At 39.7% G+C, this 21,218-nt stretch overlaps 1 pseudogene; it reads right to left on the bottom strand.

The window, feature by feature from the left end:
* Positions 1-1,219: 1,219 nt before the first annotated feature.
* Positions 1,220-1,985, bottom strand: LOC105479382 (phosphoglycerate mutase 1-like; annotated as a pseudogene).
* Between the last annotated feature and the right edge of the window lie 19,233 nt (positions 1,986-21,218).

Raw genomic sequence — 21,218 nt, 5'->3', positions numbered from 1 at the left:
GACAGAGTCTCGCTCTGTAGCCCAGGCTGGAGTGCAATGGCACCATCTTGGCTTACTGCAACTTCCACCTCCTGAGTTCAAGCTATTCTCATGCCTCAGCCTCCCAAGTAGCTGGGATTACATGCGCCTGCCACCATGCCAGGCTAATTTTTGTATGTTTAGTAGAGATGGGGTTTCACCATGTTGGTCATGCTGGCCTCAAACTCCTGACTTCAGGTGATCCACCCACCTCGGCCTCTCAAAGTGCTGGGATTACAGGTGTGAGTCACCAAGCCCGGTCGAATTTTTTATTTTCTATTGCACATCACTCTTTTATTATACTGATCTAGAAAAAGAATTTAGTACAGTTATACTCAAATGAACATTGGACCCATGTGGCAGGGCCAAGCAACTAGAATATGATTCAGAAATCAGTGAAAGACATACTTGGACAGGACCAAGAAGCATTTCACTGCCACAAAACAAGGTGGGAAGGGATTCTGAAACACACAGTAGGAAGCACTCTTGCCCCTCAGAGGTCAAGGAGCTTATCCCATGTTGGTATGAGGAATGGCTTATTTTCTGATGACCACATGTAGGATTATTTCAACTGCCATGAGAAACCCCAAAAGGGTTATCGTTTTGTATTATTTATATATACTATAATTTTTTTTTCTTTTTTTAAAAATGTAAATGTAACACTTTGACTAAATTCAGGATTGATCCAACCTTCTAGAGCCAGTTCCTCTGGGGTCAGAAAGGAAACAGTTGTCACATCACCATGCAGGTTACATTCCTCTTTCACTGGAATGACTAGAGCCGCCAGGCAGTAGCCTGACTGCAGAAGAGCACAGGACTGGCTCCAGGGGGCAGACAGTCTCTCTTGCCTCTCCTCATTGGTCATGGCTTAGCATGGTTCCTCCCCACAAGTCCTTAGTAAACAAAGCACTTGCAAAAACCCAAGTCACTACCTTTAAACTCTCTTGAATAAGGGGAGCTTTTCCACAGCTTGGACTGAGAACCTGTGCCGTAGAAGTGCTCTTCTGACTAGATTGTGTGAAACGGGTGGGTGCAGGAGACAAAATGGCTAAAATGAAAATGGGAGCCACTGGTCCCTATCTGCAGCTACAACTCAAGATGTCTACTGATGTGGTCAGTGTGACAGGTGCAGGAGGGAGGGGCAGAGGGATGCAACGGGCAGGGATGGTGCTCCTGGGGACAGCAGCCCGCCCGCTGGCCTTCACTTCTTGGACTTACCCCGGGCAGCCACAGCTTCCATGACTTTGCACATGGTCTCTTCATCCCCCAGGAACTTCATGGGCTTGATGGGATTCAAACTCTTGTCCAATTCACAGACAATGGGAATACCAGTCGGCAGGTTCAGCTCCATGATAGCCTCTTCAGAGAGACCCTCCAAATGCTTGACAATGTCTCCGAGGCTGTTGCCATGGGCTGCAATCAGTACCCTTTTCCCTTCCTTGATCTGGGGAACTATTTCTTCATTCCAGAAGGACAGAGCTCTGGCAATAGCATTCTTCAGACTATCACAGGAGGGTAGCTGATCTTCTGTGAGGTCTGCATACCTGCCATTCTCACTTATGTTGCTGTAGAAAGGATGATCGGGCTCCATCGGAGGTGATGGGACATCATAGGAGTGCCTCCAGATCTTTACAGGGTGTCACCATGCTTTGCAGCAGTTTCTGCTTTATTGAGACGGGTTAGACCCTCATAGTGCCGCTCTTTGAGGCACCAAGTCCTCACTACTGGCAGCCACATCTGATCAATGGCATCTAGCACTGTCTAGAGGGTCTGGATCGTTTTCTTCTGCACTGAGGTGAAGCAGATGTCAAACTCATAGCCACCATCTGGCAGTGCCTGCCCCCCTCCGCACTTCGTCTCCTCGTGGCCTGCCGGGCTCAGGTTGGCATGTACCAGCCACCGAAGCGGTTCTCCAGATTCCACGCAACCTTGCAGCGCCAGATCAGCACCAGTTTATAGGTGACCATGGCGGCGGGCTGGGGATGTGGCACTGACTGGGGTTCGCAGATTCCACAGTACTTTTAGAATATTATAGGCGACCATGGCGACGGGCTGGGGATGTGGCACTGACTGGGGTTCGCAGATTCCACAGTACTTTTAGAATATTTTGTTCTTCATACTTTTTGATATTTGCCATTTTTTTGGTCAAGAATCTGTTTTCTATTTATAACAACATTTTTTTCTCCAACTCTTATTATCTTTTTCTTCATGTTTCTTCAACTTTTAAGTTCTGGGATACATGCGCAGGATATACAGGTAAAAACTGCATAGCAGCCCACCATGGCACACATGGATAAATGTGTGACATGGTGGTTTGCTGCACAGATCAACCCATCATCTGGGTATTAAGCCCAGCATCCATTAGCTATTCTTCCTGATGCCCTCCTTCTCCCTGCCCCACCCCCAGCAGGTCCTAGTGTGTGTTGTTCTCCTCCCTGTGTCCATGTGTTCTCATCATTCACCTCCCACTTATAAGTGAGAACATGTGCAGATTTTCTGTTCCTGCATTAGTTTGCTGAGGATAACAGCTTCCAGCTCTGTCCACTTCCCTGCAAAGGACATGATCTCATTCCTTTTTATGACTGTGTAGTATTCCATGGTTTATATGTGCCACATTTCCTTTATCCATTCTATCATTGATGGGCATTTGGGTTGCTTCCACGTCTTTGCTATTGTGAAGACTGCTGCAATGAACATACATGTGCATGTATCTTTATGACAGAATGGGTCAAATGGTACTTCTGCTTGTAGATCTTTGAGGAGTCACCACACTGTCTTCCACAATAGTTGAACTAATTTACACTCCTATCGATAGTGTAAAAGTGTTCCTATTTATCTGCAACCTCACCAGCATCTATTGTTTCTTGACTTTTTTTTTGAAACGGAGTTTCACTCTTGTTGCCCAGGGTGGAGTGCAATGGTGCGACCTCAGCTCACTGCAAACTCCACCTCCCGGGTTCAAATGATTCTTCTGCCTCAGCCGCCCAAGCAGCTGGGATTACAGGCATGTACCACCATGCCTGGCTACTTTTTGTATTTTGAGTATAGACGGGGTTTCACCATGTTGGTCAGGCTGGTCTTGAACTCCTGCCCTCAGGTGATCTGCCTTGGCCTCCCAAAGTGCTGGGATTACAAGTGTGAGCCACTGTGCCTGGCCCTGATTCTTGATTTTTTAATAATCACCATTTTGATTGGTGTGAGATGGTATCTCATTGTGGTTTTGATTTGCATTTCTCTAATGACAAGTGATGTTGAGCTTTTTTTCATTTGTTTGTTGGTCATGTGAATGTCTTCTTTTGAGAAGTGTCTGTTTATATTCTTTGCCTACTTTTTAATGAGGCTTTTCTTTTTTTCTTGTAAATTTGTTTAGTCTCTTGTAGACTCTGGATATTAGGCCTTTGTCAGATGGATAGTTTGCAAAAATTTTCTCCCATTCTGTAGGTTGTTTGCTCACTCTGATGATACTTTCTTTTGCTGTGCAGAAGCTATTTAATTTAATGAGATACCATTTGTCAATTTTTCCTTTTGTTGCAATTGCTTTTGGAGCAAAACAGTTTTTTTTACAAGAGGATCTTCTATCTCAGTTTTTAAATCAATCTGTCTTAGTCTATTTCTGCTGCTGTAACAAATACCACAGAATGGGTAATTCATGAATAACAGAAATCAATTTCTCACAGTTCTGGAGGCTGGAAAGTTCACAGCCAAGGCATTGACGGATTCAGTGTCTACTAAGTGGTCGCTTTCTGCTTCCAAGATGGTTCCTTGTTGCTGTGTACTCCAGAGAGGACAAATGCTGTGTCCTCACATGACAGAAGGGGAAAAGGGATGAAGAGCTCTCCGAAGCCTCTTTTCTAAGGGCATTGATCACATTCACAAGTGCAGAGCCCTCATGACTTAATCTTTTCCCCCAAGGCCCCACCTCTTAATACTGTTGCATTGGGGATTAAGTCTCAACATGAGTTTTGGAGGGACACAGACATTCAAATGATAGCAATTTCCAAACATCATTTTTTCATTTTAAATTAGATCCTCATTTTTATGAAATTAGAAATGAACATTTTCCCAAAGCCATTATGTTTTTGACTGTTTCCATGAACTGTTTTTGGTGACATCCACTCTGTTAAGTTAATCTTGATTTCTTAAAATAAGAGCCAATGAAACCCAAGTCTTAAACATCTTATGGGATCAGATAACAAACTTCATTTTCTCCTTTGGATGGCAGTCTTCTTTTTTGACCACTTTGCTGCAAAGACCAATAATTGGTATTTCTGATCACATATGGGTGCTGAGAAGGCTGCTAAGATCATTTGACTATGGAAGACAATGGAATGTTAACGCTGAAAAGATCATGTGGATCATTCTAGAAGAGAGAAAAGCCCAAAGAATTTTCCCAAAGCCTCACAACTAGTTTTTGGCTGATCCAAGTGAGATATTCTGTCTGGCATTCATTATTCTAAACTGATGCCACAATCATTTATTCTATCTTCCATCTCCAAATAATGTTACATGACTTGATTGTCTTGTTTTATGGAGGCTTCAGATAAATAATGGCTGCCGTTTGTTATTTTAAAATGGAGAAAAATCCTCTTTCCTCAACAATCTTTTCTTTATTCACAATGTAAATTAATACTAACAAGCCCTCTCAAACTGGATCCTTAAACTTTGAGGAGAACTTTCCATGTTTCATCCAATTCAGAAGCGTTTACTTATCATCAGCATTAAGTATGATAGTTCAAAGCAGCATTGCCTGTTTCTGAAAATCAATTCCGTAGTAGACTTTGCTGCCTCAGCTTTTTTTGGACTAACTCTTATAAAAATGACTGGTTCCAGCTTCGAAGTCCTGGGTTGGGGTCCCGTTTTCCCACATAATCACTGTATAAACTCATTCAGGTTGTTTAACTTCCTTGATTATCCAATGATAAAGTGCTAAATGGTCACAAAACATTTCCTTTTAAATTGCTTTATACTTAAATTCGTTATTTTTGTATGGATCTCCCCATTTTTCTTATTAGAGCAACATAAGTATTATGTTTCCAAAGCAGAGCACTTTAAATCCTGTTTTCTTTTCTCCGCTTCTCTCTCTGTCTCTCTCTTTCTCTCATACTAATGTGATCACACCTACACCACTTCTCTCTCCCTTTGTTTCAGAATACTTAACTCTAGGGTGACTTAAGTTGCCATTTACTAATAGGTGCAACTTGTGTGAAAGGATGAGCGTTTTGAAGAATCAGATGAAAACTCAGTTGGAAAAGCCAGGAAGCCTGTAAATGAGAGACAGCTGAGTTGGGACAAACACAGAGTGAAGACTAAACTACGCCCGTGCAAGGTGCAGGTAGATGGGCTACATTCACATGATCCTCCTGCTTTCTCTGCTGTTGCCTCGACTTCAGGGCACTGTTTAGGATTAGGCACAATGGTGCCTGGGGGAAGGGATGAGGGAAGGTGGAAATCTTATCTGATTGCTTTTAGGCTGTGCTTGCCTGGGGGAGTCACATTTTTCTAATTTGCACAAAGGTGTCAAAATGTGGATTAATCGGAGCTGTGGTAGAATTAGTCTAAATTTCAGTAAAAACTACTATGAGTGAATACTGAGTCACTGAGAAAGATTTTAATTTTTATTTTTAGAGACAGAGTCCGTTCTTTTGCCCAAGCTATCACACCTCACTGCAGCCTCCCACTCCTGGGCTCAAGTGATCCTCCTGCTTCAGCATCCCTAGTAGCTAGGATTACAGGCATGAGCCACTGTGCCTGGCGATTTTTAATAGACAGGTCAGGAAATGTCTAAATTATAGCCGGGGTCTAGTTTACACAAAGGTGGGAACTCTGATGGATCTGAAAGAAAAAGTGGACCATCTTTCTAAGATGGGTCTACATCAATGCAATGACTGCTTTAGTCAAATGCTTTAATGAAAAACTAAATGATGCTTGCTATTGAAACAGCACAGTGACACATATTATTGACAACTCATGTACGTAAATATTCTTGGATCAAGTGACTCTAAAATATAAAAAACAGATGCAATTAATGCTTAATTTCGCCTGAATTTTGCGAGCAGGGTTTGGAGGGCCTTCCTCCTTTACTCTGGGCCTAACATCTTTTTGGCTGTCCCTTGGCCCACTTACATCAGCCTGCAGTCTTTGAAAAGGGGCCAAGGCACACTTTAGATAGGAAGCAGACAAAATAAGGTCAAATAAAAGTCAGAGTAAGGTGGGCTGCAATTCTTCTTCTCATGCATTTCAAATTAAGAGGGACCGTAAGGGTTAACTATAAAGTATTCCACCTTGAACCCCCACACTCTCTTTATCTAGCACACCATAATAAAAGATCAAGAGTTCCTGCTTATTATCTTATTTTTCCTGCTTGCTCCACCAGGCTAAGGCCCAGTCTGGTTATGGATTAACACGGTGATCAATAGTAAGCCTGCTGTCTCTCTCTCGGCAGGGGAAAATGAACTCAAAATGCAGTCAAACTCTTATTGATCAAGGATATAGGTCTCACTTTCATTACCTCTGTCTCCTGATAACCCACAAATAATGTGATGAGTTGCTAATCTCTCTGATTTTCAATGGACCCTTCGCCCTTCCTGTCTGCACATTGCAGCTTTTATTTTCATCTTGATACACACTCTGTGTAATTCATGTAGCACTAACTCTCACTCTCTTACCGTCAGTCCTGGTCAATCAGAGTTAATAATATTGCTCTTCACTGGGGATGGAGGCTTCAGCCAGTTCAAAATAGAATGTCTCCCAACGAGGCAAGGAAATACAAGATGCAGACAGCTTCTTTCAAGGACAGAGAGATGTGAAGTCTTCTTGGTGAAGCAACACTCAAATCCCAAGATCTGACCTACTTTTACCGAAGTAGAAGACTCACAAACTTAAACGCTCAAGTCTCTTGCATGGCTAATTTTATCTTGGTTTCTGTTTCTCAGAGGACCTGAACTGAGCCATGCAAAGCTGTTTACCCTGGTGGTGCTAGGAGAAGGTCCCCTCATTCTCAGTGCCTAAATGGTCATGGAATTTCTATTAAATAGCTGTAGAGAATAGCATGGGAACCTGGAAAGAAGCATACCTTTAAAATATTGTGCTTGTTTATTTATTTGAGACAGAGTCTCACTCTGTTGCCCAGGCTGCAGTGCAGTGGTGCGATCTTGGCTTACCTCTGCCTCCTGGGTTCATGCGATTCTCCTGCCTTAGCCTCCCGAGTAACTGGGATTACAGGCTTGTGCCACCACACCTGGCTAATTTTTGCATTTACGGTAGAGATGGGGTTTTACCTTGGGCCATGTTGATCTTGAACTCCTAACCTCAAGTGATCCTTGGCCTCCCAAAGTGCTGGGATTACAGGCGTAAGCCACTGCGCCTGGCCTCTTTATTTTATTTTTTATCTATCTATCTATCTATCTATCTATCTATCTATCTATCTATCTCCATGTATCTATCTATCTATCTATCTATCTATCTATCTATCTATCTATCTATCGATCTATCGACAGGGTTATGAGACTGTCTAATTTTTTTTTTTTTTTTGATAGAGACAGGATTTCACCATACTGCTTAGGCTGGCCTCAAACTCCTAGGCTCAAGTGATCCACCTGCCTTGGCCTCCCAAAGTGATGGGATTACAGGAGTGAGCTGCCATGCCTGGCCTGTGTTGGTTTCTTTAATTAAAGGTAGAGCTGTATAACAGAAGCAATGTGGCTTTTGAATCAAAAGCCCTACTTTAGAGTCTTAGATCTTCCACTTATGCAGGGAAATGAGGACATTGTTGAAAACAATATATGACTTAGCTTTTGTTTAGAAAATTTTCATTTGCTTTGTGAGATAAAAATGGTCTTCCTTTCCAACTTGGATTCGGCAGCATAGCTCCTGCAAAGAAGAGTGGTGAGAAGAAAAAGGGCCGTTCTGCCATCAATGAGGTGGTGACCCAAGAATACTCCATCAACAAGTGTTCCCTTGGGTACTCCAAGAGATTTGAAAATTTGCCATGAAGGAGATGGGAACTCCAGATGTGCACATTGATACCAGGTTCAACAAAGCTGTCTGGGCCAAAGGAATAAGGAATGTCCCATACCAAACCCGTATGCGGTTGTCCAAAAAACGTCGTAATGAGGATGAAGATTCACCAAATAAGCCCTATATTTTGGTACCTATGTACCTTTTAGCACGTTAAAAAAATCTACAGTCAATGTGGGTAAGAACTAATCGCTGATCAAAAGTTCTAAAATTGCAAAAAAAAAAAAAAAAAAAAAAAAAGAAAGGACCCAAATCAGTTTTAGGAATATGATTCCTGTCACAAGCATGGTTACTTTTTCAGTTTGTTAATAATATAACTTTACTACCCTTTTGGGAGGAATTCTGCGACGTATGACTTTTTTTAAAGCAAAGCAAAAAGAAAGGAAAAACCTTTCAAATTTCATAATGTGTGATGTTGCTTGGGTGTTTGGCTTATCAGAGATCCTCAAGTATAAAATGGCATTAAACACAGGTATAAAAAAGATGACTAACACTCACTGTTTTCCTCAGTTGAATTGTTAGAATTGAATTCAAACAAACAATGATTGCTTTTACCTCTTTGATATAAAACCCCGGGAAGGCTCACTTACCTGAATCACTTTTGTGAGGAAAGTCATAATATTTTCTGCTGCCAAACTGATTAAAATAAGTTACCATGACACCAATTCCTCATTCCTAAAGAAGATACGAGATGACCAGCTGCAACTAAGCAAACACTTTGCTCACGTTCAGCCTATAGGGTCTGAATGCCGTTTTCCAGCTCCAGTCCAAACAATTTGTACACCTGTTGAAGAGAAAGTAAAATATGACAGTGGTACAGACTCTGGGGGATTAAAGCGATTTTCACTGAGCTCTTAAAGCTGAGGTAATTGCAGGTCTCATTTTCTTCTTTTGCTCTGCAGAGTTGCATGTGAAATTTGACAACAAATTCCTCATCCCCTTTTTTGCAAGGGACTGGGTGGCAATTTCTCCAGTTTTCCCCCTTTCCTCTGTGCTGAGTCACTTTTGAAATTCTCTCATTTCCTTTGGCTTCATGGGATAAAATAAAGGGAAAATCAATCCAGGGCAGGCTTTTGTTTATTCGGCAGATTTTGGAAGTACCTTTAGAAGTATATATATATATATATATTTTTAACCTACTGTTTTAAAATTCTGACATCAGACAGCTGAGAGAATGAGACGAAAAGTTGGTTGGTGAAGGCTGGTGAGAAAGCTTACCCTGCTTATTTTGTAAACACAAGAGGAGAAGGCACTCAGGGAATGCTCCCCTCTTGGGGTTCTCTGTGTTCTCATGGTGTGCAGTGTCATATACATCCAGTCTCTGATTTGCTATACTTCCCAGGCTGAATATATGCTGCAGAATACCTTTGATGTTGCCATAATTGTGTGTGTGATCTTCAATCACGGATGTCATCAAATTTTATTAAACTTAATATAGATAAAACCAAGACATTATTGATTAGTTCTGCCATGCAAACCTCCCAGGCTTCCTCTTTGAGTGGTTTTCTTCTGGGGAAGCTGTCTTTATCCTTTCAATAATGCTCGTGCCCTCGGAGCCACTGTGGCTTCTGAGTTTTCTTTTGAAGCCCACATCAATCATATAATTAAGACGAAGTTGTATTAATACATCTACAACAATCTTGCCATATTGGAAGGCATGTTCTCTGGTCTGGTGGCGCAGGTTTAACTCATGCCCCTCTTCCATGTGGGCGTAATTACTGCTGTTCTTTTTTAGGGTTCTTCATGGTATAGTTTCTGTTAATCCAAATTTAACCAGACATACCCCTAACTGGGTTTAAACTTTTCTACCTTATTAATCAGATTAACTTGATTCTAACAAAGGAGGTCAGATTCTCCCTTTGTAGACATCTTCTTAGCCACTCTGTCTGCAAATACTGTCTGGTGGCATCCAAGCATGGCCAAACATTCAGATGGAAAATGAAGAATCCAGAAAATCTCCCAGATGCCCCAGGTGACCAGATTTTTGGTGTCAGGTGGGCAAAGCATCTAGATCACTGAAATTTTCTTAAAATTGTTTTTCAAATCTTGCTGTCTGGGAGTTTTTGGCATTAGGCAAACACATGCAATTTCCAACCCCCACCCCCGCCCCCATCCTACTGCCTTCTCTTTTCTCCCACGCTATTGGCTAATCTTGCTGTCTCTGTTTTTCTCCCCTTTCTCTTTCCCTGTGTTTGTGTTGCAGGTTCAATCTTAACATCTAATAAGAAAACATGGAATGGAAGGCAGGTAGGGGAGCTAAAGTTTAGAAATGAGACCTAAGCAGGTGGCAGTTCTAGCTGGATTTCTGATGAGCCGTGTTTCTTTCTAAGACATACAACTATGCTTTTCAACCAGGTATCTGCATTATTGGAAAGAAAGAAACCTACTTTCAGATGAAAACATCACATTTTTCTAAAGAAAAAGCCTTTGGTTTTAGTTTGAAGAGGGTTGGCCTCCTGCTGAACTTGAAAAAAATCTCACTTTTAAAACACAAGCAACAGATGAATAACCTTTTCCTTCGTCATGTCTAGTGATTAAAGCATACAGTTCTCAGCTTAAATAAGATCATAAAGTATCTTCACTATAGGTTCATGTCTGAGAATTATTTCATGAGCTGTTGGCAATTCAGCATCTGCTAGAGGTTTGTTCAAACATCTCATATTCATTTAGGATTTTATACTTTTACTTTTTAATTAGCTCAGTTTTCTGGAGTAATGCCTTCCATTGTACATCAGTGTTGTGAACCTAGTCACTGGCACTCATAAATGTCCACAGGGGAACTGTGCATTTGTACAAAGTATTTGTATTGCTTTAAAAAAATTCTAGCTGACCTTAGTGACTTTTTCACAAAAACCTTATAGAAAAGTCATGCACTACTTTCTGACTTGAGTTTTACTCCTAAAAGTTTTGTCAGTGGAAACAGGTACTTACCATTTCTTTTAGAAAAACAAAAACAAAAACAAAACAAAACAGAAAAAAAAGGAAAGCTGTTTGCCCAGGGCATTTCCTGTTTGGCTTCAGCTAACAGGAATCTGTCCCTAATCTTGTCACCAGTGTTGAGCATCTCAGGGACATGACAGCATCTGTTCCCTTTGCTGCTTTTGGAAAAGTGGTTTTCAACCCTAGCTGCATGTTAGCATTATTGCAGCAGTTTAAAAATACATATTGAAGTCTGAGATCCACCCCCAGAAATTGGGATTTAATTGAACTTTGGCTTATAGCTTATTTGGTGAACCATTTTGGAAATTGGTGGAGTAGACACAATAAACAAACTACATTAAATCTTATGTTAAGAATAAGACAGGATACACATACGTATATACAGAATACAAATAAGCAAAGTAACTAGCAATTGGGTCAGGGACAAGCCACTTAACCTGCATGGCTTTGCTTCCTCATTGTAATCACCAAGTTCCCAACTGCTGTAGGACATCACTATGATCTGGGGTTCCCTGCCAGCCCTCCTCAGTCCTTGGCCTCTCATTCTTCGAATTGGTCCAATCTTCTGCAGCTCGGATAATCTTTTATACCTGCTGTTTCCATTCTCCCTTTCTCAAGACCCTCAAATGACTTCCCATTAGCTTCTGGGTCATATTCAAATTATTACCTATTGGTTTCAAGACCTTAAGTCAGGCAATCCCTTTTTATGTCACTTTTAATCTCTCCCTTCCTGCTCCGTTTGTGGCTGTCAGAATCATCTTCACCAAGCAACCCTTGTTCCTCTCTCTCTCTCTTCTTCTGAGCCCTGCTTGCTTTCGCTTATCAGGGAAAACTTTCTAGATTATGCCCACCTGACTTCAACCATTCTTCCCATCCTCCTAGTGTATAACCCTTCCTACAAACCTCAGCTACCTACTGGTGTGATTTAAAACCTTGTAACTAGGTTTTGTTGACCTGAAGAAAGCCAGAATTGCGGGCAGTTGTCCAAGGGATGCTTCTCACACAAATCATGGAGAGATAACCAAGCAGAGGAAGGTATCATCTGTATTCTTTGCACACTATCCACGTCACTTGGTGGTTCCCCCAAATCACTAAGCAATACATTGTTTTTTTCTCTCTTCTTGCCTATGTTTCCTAGCACTACTCAGTAAATCCTTAAAACGGAAATAGAATCCAATACCCTAGATTTGGAGCAAATGTGATTAATTTCTTGTTGTAAAATATGTCAAGAAGTAATGCAAGAACCAAATTGTTATTTTAACATTAATTCAGATCTCCTGAGATGGATTTTCTAGCTTATAAATACAATTTACAGTGGGACACCAAGTCTCTCACTTTGAGTTAATTTTATAATCATCTCTTAGATAAAAGAGGAAGAAGGAAAGGCATCATACATATCTTACAGCCTCTGGATATCTTCCCTTTATGCATACTAAACATTCACCACATTATTTTTTGGATGAAGTAAAACTAGCCTCAAAACTTTGACAACTGGGTGCAGTGGCTCACACCTGTAATCCCAGCACTTTGGGACGCCAAGGTGGGCAGATCACTTGAGGTCAGGAGTTTGAGACCAGCCTGGGCAACATGGTGAAATCCTGTCTCTACTAAAAATATGAAAACTTAGCTGGCTGTAGTGGCACCTGCCTGTAATCCTAGCTACTTGGGAGACTGAGTTGGGAAGATCACCTGAGCCCAGGAAGTTGAGGCTGTAGTGAGCTAAGATTGTGTCACTGCACTCCAGCCTCAGGCATGGGAGTGATACTCTGTCTTATAAACAAACAAACAAAAAACGAAAACTTTTTTTTACTTCTTGGACTATTTGTAACAGAATCACCAGTTAGGATGTGTGTGTGTCTGTGTGTGTGTGTGTAAAGGGTTGCCTGTTAAAGTTCTTTGGGGCCCTCAGACTGGATTTACTATAATTAGCAAGCACCAGGGGATTTTTATAGACACTAAAATTTGAAAACCACTGCCTTATGTTAATATTCAGAAATACTTTGTTATAAATTTTATCTAGCATTCAGAATCTATCAGCTCAGTGAAACAAACACCCAATTAAGAGACAAGAGGCTTTTTCCTCCATCCTACACCTACACCTATATCTTACAATGTGCAGTTACTAAAGCTCTGGGAAGTCAGTCTCAAATGTAAATCTTTTGTTTACAACATTTGTCATATTACAGAAACGCAATCATAGTCAATTTCACAATAGTCCAGCCGGCTAATGAGCTATGCTTATCACTAGTTCACTTTCAGTCTTGAGCTTCTCTCTTTGACCATCAAACGAAAGAAATAAAACAAAATGCTACAGGAAGTATTTTAAACTTTTTAAATTCATGGAGACTTCTTATGTAGAAAACAATGTTTGGAAGTGGCAGTATATTCAAACTTATACTGATTTGAAGCTCGCAACTACCAAAAATTATAATGCAAATAATAATTAATGTAAGATGAATACAAATAGAGATTCTGATTTTCCTAACAAAATGTTCCTTCTTAGGCTGTTCCTTGAGTGGATCATGATAAAGCAAACACACTGTTTTAAGGACGATGGGGGCAGTGCTTATGCTGCTTTCTTTCTGGCTTGCGTTGGGCCTCTTAGGGTCACTCTACAGGATGGAGGAGAAGGATGCCATTGGGGAATACAAGAGGGGAAGTAAAAGGAGCCAGATACACCCCATTCACACACGTTTACAATGATTTTACTACAATTTTACACCTCTTAGGGATTTTTAAAACTGTATTTGTTGTTGTTGTTGTTATTATTATTATTGTTATTGTTATTTTGATGGAGTCTCGCTCTGTCGCCAGGCTGGAGTGCAGTGCGCCATCTCACTCACTGCAACTTCCGCCTCCCGGGTTTGAGTAATTCTCCTGCCTCAGCCTCCCGAGTAGCTGGGACTACAGGCGCCTGCCACCGCACCCGGCTAATTTTTTGTATTTTTAGTAGAGACAGGGTTTCACCGTGTTAGCCAGGATGGTCTCAATCTCCTGACCTCGTGATCCCCCCTTCTCGGCCTCACAAAGTGCTGGGATTACAGGCGTGAGCCATTGCCCTCCATGCACCCCCACCAGGGATTTCTATAGTTTGCATTCGAAACAGCTGCTCTATGCTTTGACTGCTTTTCTCAGAGTCCTTGGAGGACTGAGACATTTGAGGGAAATTGACATTGCATGTTCACCACCCAAATGGTAAGTTCACAGTTCACCAGTGGAATTTTACTTTCTATAGTTAAGGGTTTCTTGAAGCCCTTTAAGATTCTGAAGGAAAAGAAAGCCAGAACCAAATAAGAGCTGCTTAAATAAATGGTTTAAAGGATATTTGATGAAGTACTAACTTTTTGGGTGAGGTGTCAAATACAGGGTATCTCTTTCTCTCTCTTTCTGGGATAGTATGCATGCCATGAGATTATTGTGAAGATCAATAGAGGTAATCCATGACAAAGTGCCAAGCAATGTGTGTAGTTGTTTAGTCTCCTTATTGCTGTCTTTAATGCTGTTTCTATTAACTGTATCTTCAATATATAAAACATACAATAGACATTATCCAGTATAATTTAAAACTATGTTAAATTTTTAAATGGAATACATGAAAACTTTAACAACTGGATCACAAGGCAATCCTAGATTTGAATTCCACTAGATTCAAATGTGTGTATAGTCTCCTTATTGTTGTCTTTAATGCTATTTCTGTTAACTATGTATTTGATCTATAAGACCGTACAACAAGCATTGTCCACTATAATTTGAAACCATGTTAAATTTAAAAAGAGAATACTTGAAAACTTTAACAATTGGCTCCCAAGGCAACCCTAGGTCTGAATTCCATTGGTCCAGGAATGTGGTACACCCTACAGGGCCCAGTCGCCCTTCACAAAGTTGATGAAATCAGTTGTTTGCTACCCCTGGAGGAGCAAGCAGAGATTTGACAAGATGATCAGAAAGACATCTTTGGGTTCTGGTTCTACCTGACTTAAGGTGTGATTGGCTCCCTTGGTGTGGGCACTAGGCCACCAGACGGGCAAAACTTCCTCTCTCCTCCAAGCACAGGCCCCTGAACAAAATGACTTTTCATTACCAATGAATTCTTTATAGTCTTCTTTTATTTTATTTTTTCAATGAGTTGCTTTTATTTTTGTCAACAAACTGTGTCATTTACTATAGTAAGCAAACTCCTGTTGTTGGAGGTCTTTATCAGAGTTCCTACAAATCAGGTTAATTGGTGATCAACAGAGCTTTTCTGTCTTTAATGAGGCCTAGTAGCCCAAGGCAAGGCCTACCTCTTGATAAGGGACTTTCTTTTTTTCTTACTCTGAACTCTTTGATCACTAAAAAAAAAAAAAAAAAAAAAAAAGAAAGAAAGAAAAAAAGAAACCAGGAAGAACAACCACCGGGAATGTCATTGTTTTTTAATTGCCTGATTACCAAATGTTAGAGATAAAAGATAGATGTTCTCAATTAATAACATTTACATAGATTAGCATCACTAACAAGCCTCATTAGTAGCTGCTGATTTTTGTTTAGTTGGTGTCCCAAGTCATTTGCTCTCTCTCTGAAAGTGCGATCGAAGGCACCTTTAGTATGACAAAACATTGCCTTCTAATCTATTTCCATTAATCAAACTGTAAGGCATTTTAATACACAGACAGGTTTTTAATTAAATAAAAGTTAATAATACCTAGTGTCGATTTCACAAAAGGTTTCATGTGTTAATAAAGTTTCACAAACTGTTTCTAAACTCTGGCTATATTTTATAGAACTTAAACACCCTCATTGGATTAATCACAACACAAACTCATCTTCATTCACATACATGAGCATCATAGAAATACAGTCCTTTTACTGTGTGCCTGCCATGTGCCTTGAATTTTACATAGACCATCTCCTTAATCTGCCAACAGTCCTGTGAGGGAGGTAATAGAAGCCTCACTACTGCGTGTTTACCTCTCTTCCTGGCTGACTAATAGGGATCTCAAACTGAATGTGTATAAAACATGTCTTGAATTTCTACCCTTTTCTTCAATGATCCCCGTCCCTGTTCTCCTCCAGTCTTTCCTGTCTTAATAAATGGCACTGACATACACTCAATGCGTTAGGCAAAAGTTATGATTCACTCTTGGTTCTTCCTTCTCTCTCATTCCCTCATATTCAATCCCTCATATAGTTTTATCCACCCTACCTTCAATATAACTGGACCACTTCTTGTCATCCCAAACACTGTCTTCCCAGACTGGACCAGAACTGTACAGCTGCAGTGGCTCTTTGACCTCATCTTCCAGCTTCCACTGTGGTGCACCTATAATCTCACCTCCACATTAGACAAGTAAATTCTTAAAGATCCAAGTTGGCTCAAGTTCGCTCTCAACTCCTTCTCCACTGGCTTCCCATTACCAGCAGGGCACCCTTTGATGGTGAGCTCCTCAACCAACACATGCCAATCCCTGTAGCTCCTTCTGCTCCCACGTGCCTGGTGGGCACTGCCCTCTCACCTCATGGCACTCTGCACCTCGCTCCTTTCACCTGCCTCTGCTCAGGCTGTGCTTGCAGCTGTTCTTATGGCTCCCTCTTTCCTACCATTCAGAGCTCTGCTCGCTTTCCAGGAACAGCTCTCCAGATCATTTCCTTCTTAGTCCAGCCCCGTGTCGTGCCTTGTTTTTAAAATGACACTTATCACTGTCATTTTTTTGTTTAATCTTATTAATCTAGTCCTAGAATAATGCCTGACACCTAGTATGTGCTAAATAAATATATAAACAAATAACAGAATTATCACCAAGTTAGAGATGGGCAAATTAATACACACAGAGGTTGAAACCCTCCTGAAGTTTCCATGATATGGGGAACTTACTATGTACCTACCTCTTGTCTCAAAGGGCTTCATCTAAGCCCATCTAAGCCTCAGTGGCTGAGGGCCTGGATACTCTAGGAAATGCCCCTGAAGCTGCCTTCCACAGCTCTTGGGACCATTCAAGTTCTGCCTTCTGCCCCTCCATGCCATTCCAAACCCTCTTACTACTGTGAGCCTGCATTCTCCTTTCTATCTGGTCAGACGGCACCAACCTTGCTGTATAGACTGAGATCAGTGCCCCACACTTCAGCCAAGTAGAGCAGTTCAGACTTGTTGGACTTAGTTATGTAGGTGTTTTTCCACCTGGCTTTTACATTTCCATATGGCTAGCTTTAGACTGATGGATTCCACGTCAAGTTAGAAAGACAGGATATTACACTCAGATGTTCAACCTCCCTTACAGTGTTCCAATGTTAGCCTTAATTTTTGGCTGTATGATCATGGTATTGAGTTCATTTCCTATGCTTTATACTAGATTTTCTTTTTAGTGCATACTTGAACACATTCTTGTTTTAAATCTATCACAAAATCTATTATTACTTACTCATTTTTACTCCCAAAATTTGTCCATAAACATTGAAGTACATTTTGATTTTAAATAAAAAATCATAGCTTTTCAGAAACAAAAAAATCCAGGCAACAGTGTATTTCAATTAGGTATTTCTTTTTAAAAACTTGTCTTTAAAAAATAAAGTTCTCGTGTTATTATGAAATCAATACATGCCCATTTTACAAAATGAGAAAAAACTCCAGAAAATAGAAGGATCACTTCCATTAGTTACATTTTATACACACGGTCACTATTGTATGTGTGTGCATTACCATCTCTTATTTTTGCTACATATTTGAAGCATAATTATAATCTTCTCATATATATAATATATAACAATACAAACAGCATATATATTTTCTGATTATAAATATAATACATAATTACTGTATAACATTGGAAAATTAATGAAAGAATCTACAAATCTATGTTTTTAATTATAAAAGTTATACATAATCAGCAAATATTGGAATATCTTATAAAAATGAACATAAAAATAATCTGGAATTCCACTCAATGGAATAATTATTATTTACATTTTGATATATACCAGTCCACATATTTTGTGTTGTATATATTAATTATAAAATATATTCAATATAAAATGTATTTATATATATAAAAGACATATATATATGTTATATGAGCTTTAGAGGAAAACATACAATGTATATAAATATTTGAGCATCATTTATACATCAAAATCCTTGAGTCTTATTCAAAGATTATATAAAAAAGGGTAAGTAACACAAATATCTGCCAAGGGTGGATTATTTACCTTTTCCAGTTACACAAAAACTAATGAAGTGGTTGTACAATGTAAGGTTTACCACTGCAGTAAATCATTACTCAAATTCCTTGGCAGGGAAATTAAACCTAATATCCTGAAGGTAACTCTATTTTGTGGTAGGGAAAAGAATTTTCTTCTGTCTAATGATTCACTTGGCACATTTTTCCAATTAGTTGAGCCATTGTTGGATTATGGGTTTTTGTGAGGCACAACATTTTTAGAAAATTATATTGTATTTTTAAAAAGTTAAAAGAATGTAGTGTTAAGGATAATTACTGGACCATTTTCACTTTCGTATTTCTAGGACTTGGCTCAACACATACTTATTGAAATGAATTATTCAAATAAAACACCATTTGTAATGTGCTTCCATATCTTTACTGTTCTCTTTTTAGTTGTCTTAGTCCATTTTCTGAATGATCAATTACTTTTTAAAAACGCTATTTAAATTGTTTCTTAAAGAAAACATCTACCTGAATAATAAAACCACCCAATCTTCTAAAGCCCCAAGAAGCTACATGGTTTGCTTAAGGTCATCCACCCAAGACTGGGAACCACTTCTCCTGGCTCCCAGACAGTTGCATCATTGATTCCACCATTGTGCTATTTGCATTGATAATGGTTAATAACTAAGTCTTAAAAATTTCTAGATCCATCACCAGGATCTCTAATGTAGGCTGTGATATCCAAGCTAAGTATCCTCATGAAACCATTTGGAAGAAGATTTAAACTGGCTGGAAAGTTTAATGCTATTAGAAAATATTCGTTTTGGTAAGTACATTCTGCATATTGTGTGTGTGTCAATACTCAACATATTAGACTTCTTTTTGTCATCAGTAGCTGTAGTTTATTGGCTGGACAATCAGATGAATACCTTTCTATAATCTTAGCTCCGCTAACTTCCTTGGGACACCCCAATTCAATAATATTCAAATGAGTAGTTTATACTATTCTATAATGCATTAATCTACATTTGTAGACTCAAATTAAAAAATTCAGTTGAAGAGGAATCAGTAGGAAACTGTAATGTGATAAGCCTACCTCTGAGCAAATTGTGTCAGGAGTTGCTGAGTGAGTCTTTGCTATGATCTTGGCCTTCCATTTATTATTTATTGGGGACATAATTTTGCACTTGTAAGTCATACGAACCTGAGTTGGACTTTCCAGCTTTTTCACTTACTAGGTGTGAGACCTAAGAGAGTATTCAGCTTCCCTAAGTCTCAGTCCTCATCTGCTAGGTGGGAGAGTAATAATATCCATGGTGGAGAGTTATGGTGGAGATTATGTGAGACGTGGTGGATAAAATGCTTAGCACAGTTCCTTCCATATATTATTCATTCAATGAACAGTACCCACTAATAAATAGCAATGGATGCCTCTACATAGTATTAATAAAATTACGTATTAAGATGTGGGAGACAATTCAAACTGTAACTTACTATGGAGACGTTGGTGGAAATATGCTTCGAACTGAAAACTGATTATAGGGATCAATTTCTTGTACAATTATGATGGAATTTATGAGATGAATGGGTTGCTGCTGCCCTCTTTGGTAAGGAAAATTGAACCTTCCAGTCTCTATGATCTCCCTCTAGTGTTTGAAATTTACAGAAGCTAAAATATAATTAAAATTAGCTAAAATAATTCGTATTCTTTTCTAGGCACAGCGGCCCCCTGCTCTGCTCTGCTTTCAGATCATGCATGTCTGTGACGTTCGTGAGAGCTGATGGTGCATGCTTCCAGTCATTTGCCTGATAAGTGTATTCAGTGATGGCATCAAATTCAACCGTTGGAAGTCTTGCCTCAGGCCTTGGAGCTAAATACACTGAAGTCACTTGAATATGAAATTATTTAAAGTCGTTTAACTTACTTATTCATTAATTTCAGATGTTTGGAAAAAAATTGCTAATTTGGCAAGTTTTCTTAGAAATTGGGTACACTTAGTTCTGAGTGCGACTCAGCAATTAAAAAAAAGAATCACTCACAATGTCGAGAAATGATTCCACCAAAATACAAAGGTTTAATTTCATCAGGGAATTTCTAATTAATGATGTTTGAGTGGGTTTTAAATTCCCCAATCACATTCCCACCATTCTTACTCAACACTTGGGGAAGGTTTAAGCCTTAGGGCATCTTTTAGATGAATACTAGTAGCCACATTTATGCTGAATGGAACAGCACCAGTAAATGCAATTATAGCAGAAAAGAAAGCTTGCATTCCCTGGGTACGCACTCACTCTCTGTTACAGTGCCCCGTCCATGTTTCTTTGTTTCATTGTACTAAAGAGTAATAGCAAATGGCTAACACAAACTATAAAACAGTCTTGATTTAATATTTCCCTTGGCCTATCCAAGAGATACTCCCTTGCTTTTATGTGGGTGCTGTTTAGGATTGATATGTGCAAGTAATTTTCCAACAGCAAAGTAGGGAGGAGGCTTCTCTTGCTTCTGAAACCTCGCTGGGCTGATCCTTTAATCTCATACCTGAGTGAGATGCTTTTGGTTCACTCTAGGATTCCATTGTGAGGTGCAAGACGTGATTTCTGGAAGGGTCTTAGTGTCCTGGGGGGCCGATTTCACCCAGCAGGGTAAGCAACTCAAACACACAGGTCAATTTACTTGCTGTAGGACTGGCTTTCTATTTTGGCTGCCAAGAATCTCGGAATCCTCTCACAGTGCTGGTGCAGAAGAGGGTTTTCCTTAAGTTATATGGAGACTCAGCAGAAACGAGATTGTAGTAAAGACTAAAGGGAAAAAAGGGGGCATGAGGGTTTAAAGGGTTGCAGAACATAAGAAGTATGTCCACATATTCTATCTTCTCAGCATCTTTATAGAAGTGTATTTTTGGAAATTGCCACATTTGTTACCTTAAACATCTATAATTTCCAGTTCAGAGACTCTGGCTTCATGATACCCTGAATTGTCTTCTTTATTCATCACAAGAGTGCTGTGAAATTCTAAAATTCAAGTTAACTTTAATAAACTATATGAGTAATGTGTATAGATCCACATTAACTTGTAATGCATTTTAGACAGGGGAGTTCTTTTAAAGC

Source organism: Macaca nemestrina, chromosome 7, assembly GCF_043159975.1.
Source record: "Macaca nemestrina isolate mMacNem1 chromosome 7, mMacNem.hap1, whole genome shotgun sequence".
Classification (NCBI taxonomy): domain Eukaryota; kingdom Metazoa; phylum Chordata; class Mammalia; order Primates; family Cercopithecidae; genus Macaca; species Macaca nemestrina.
This window is presented reverse-complemented; position numbering and strand designations above follow the sequence as displayed.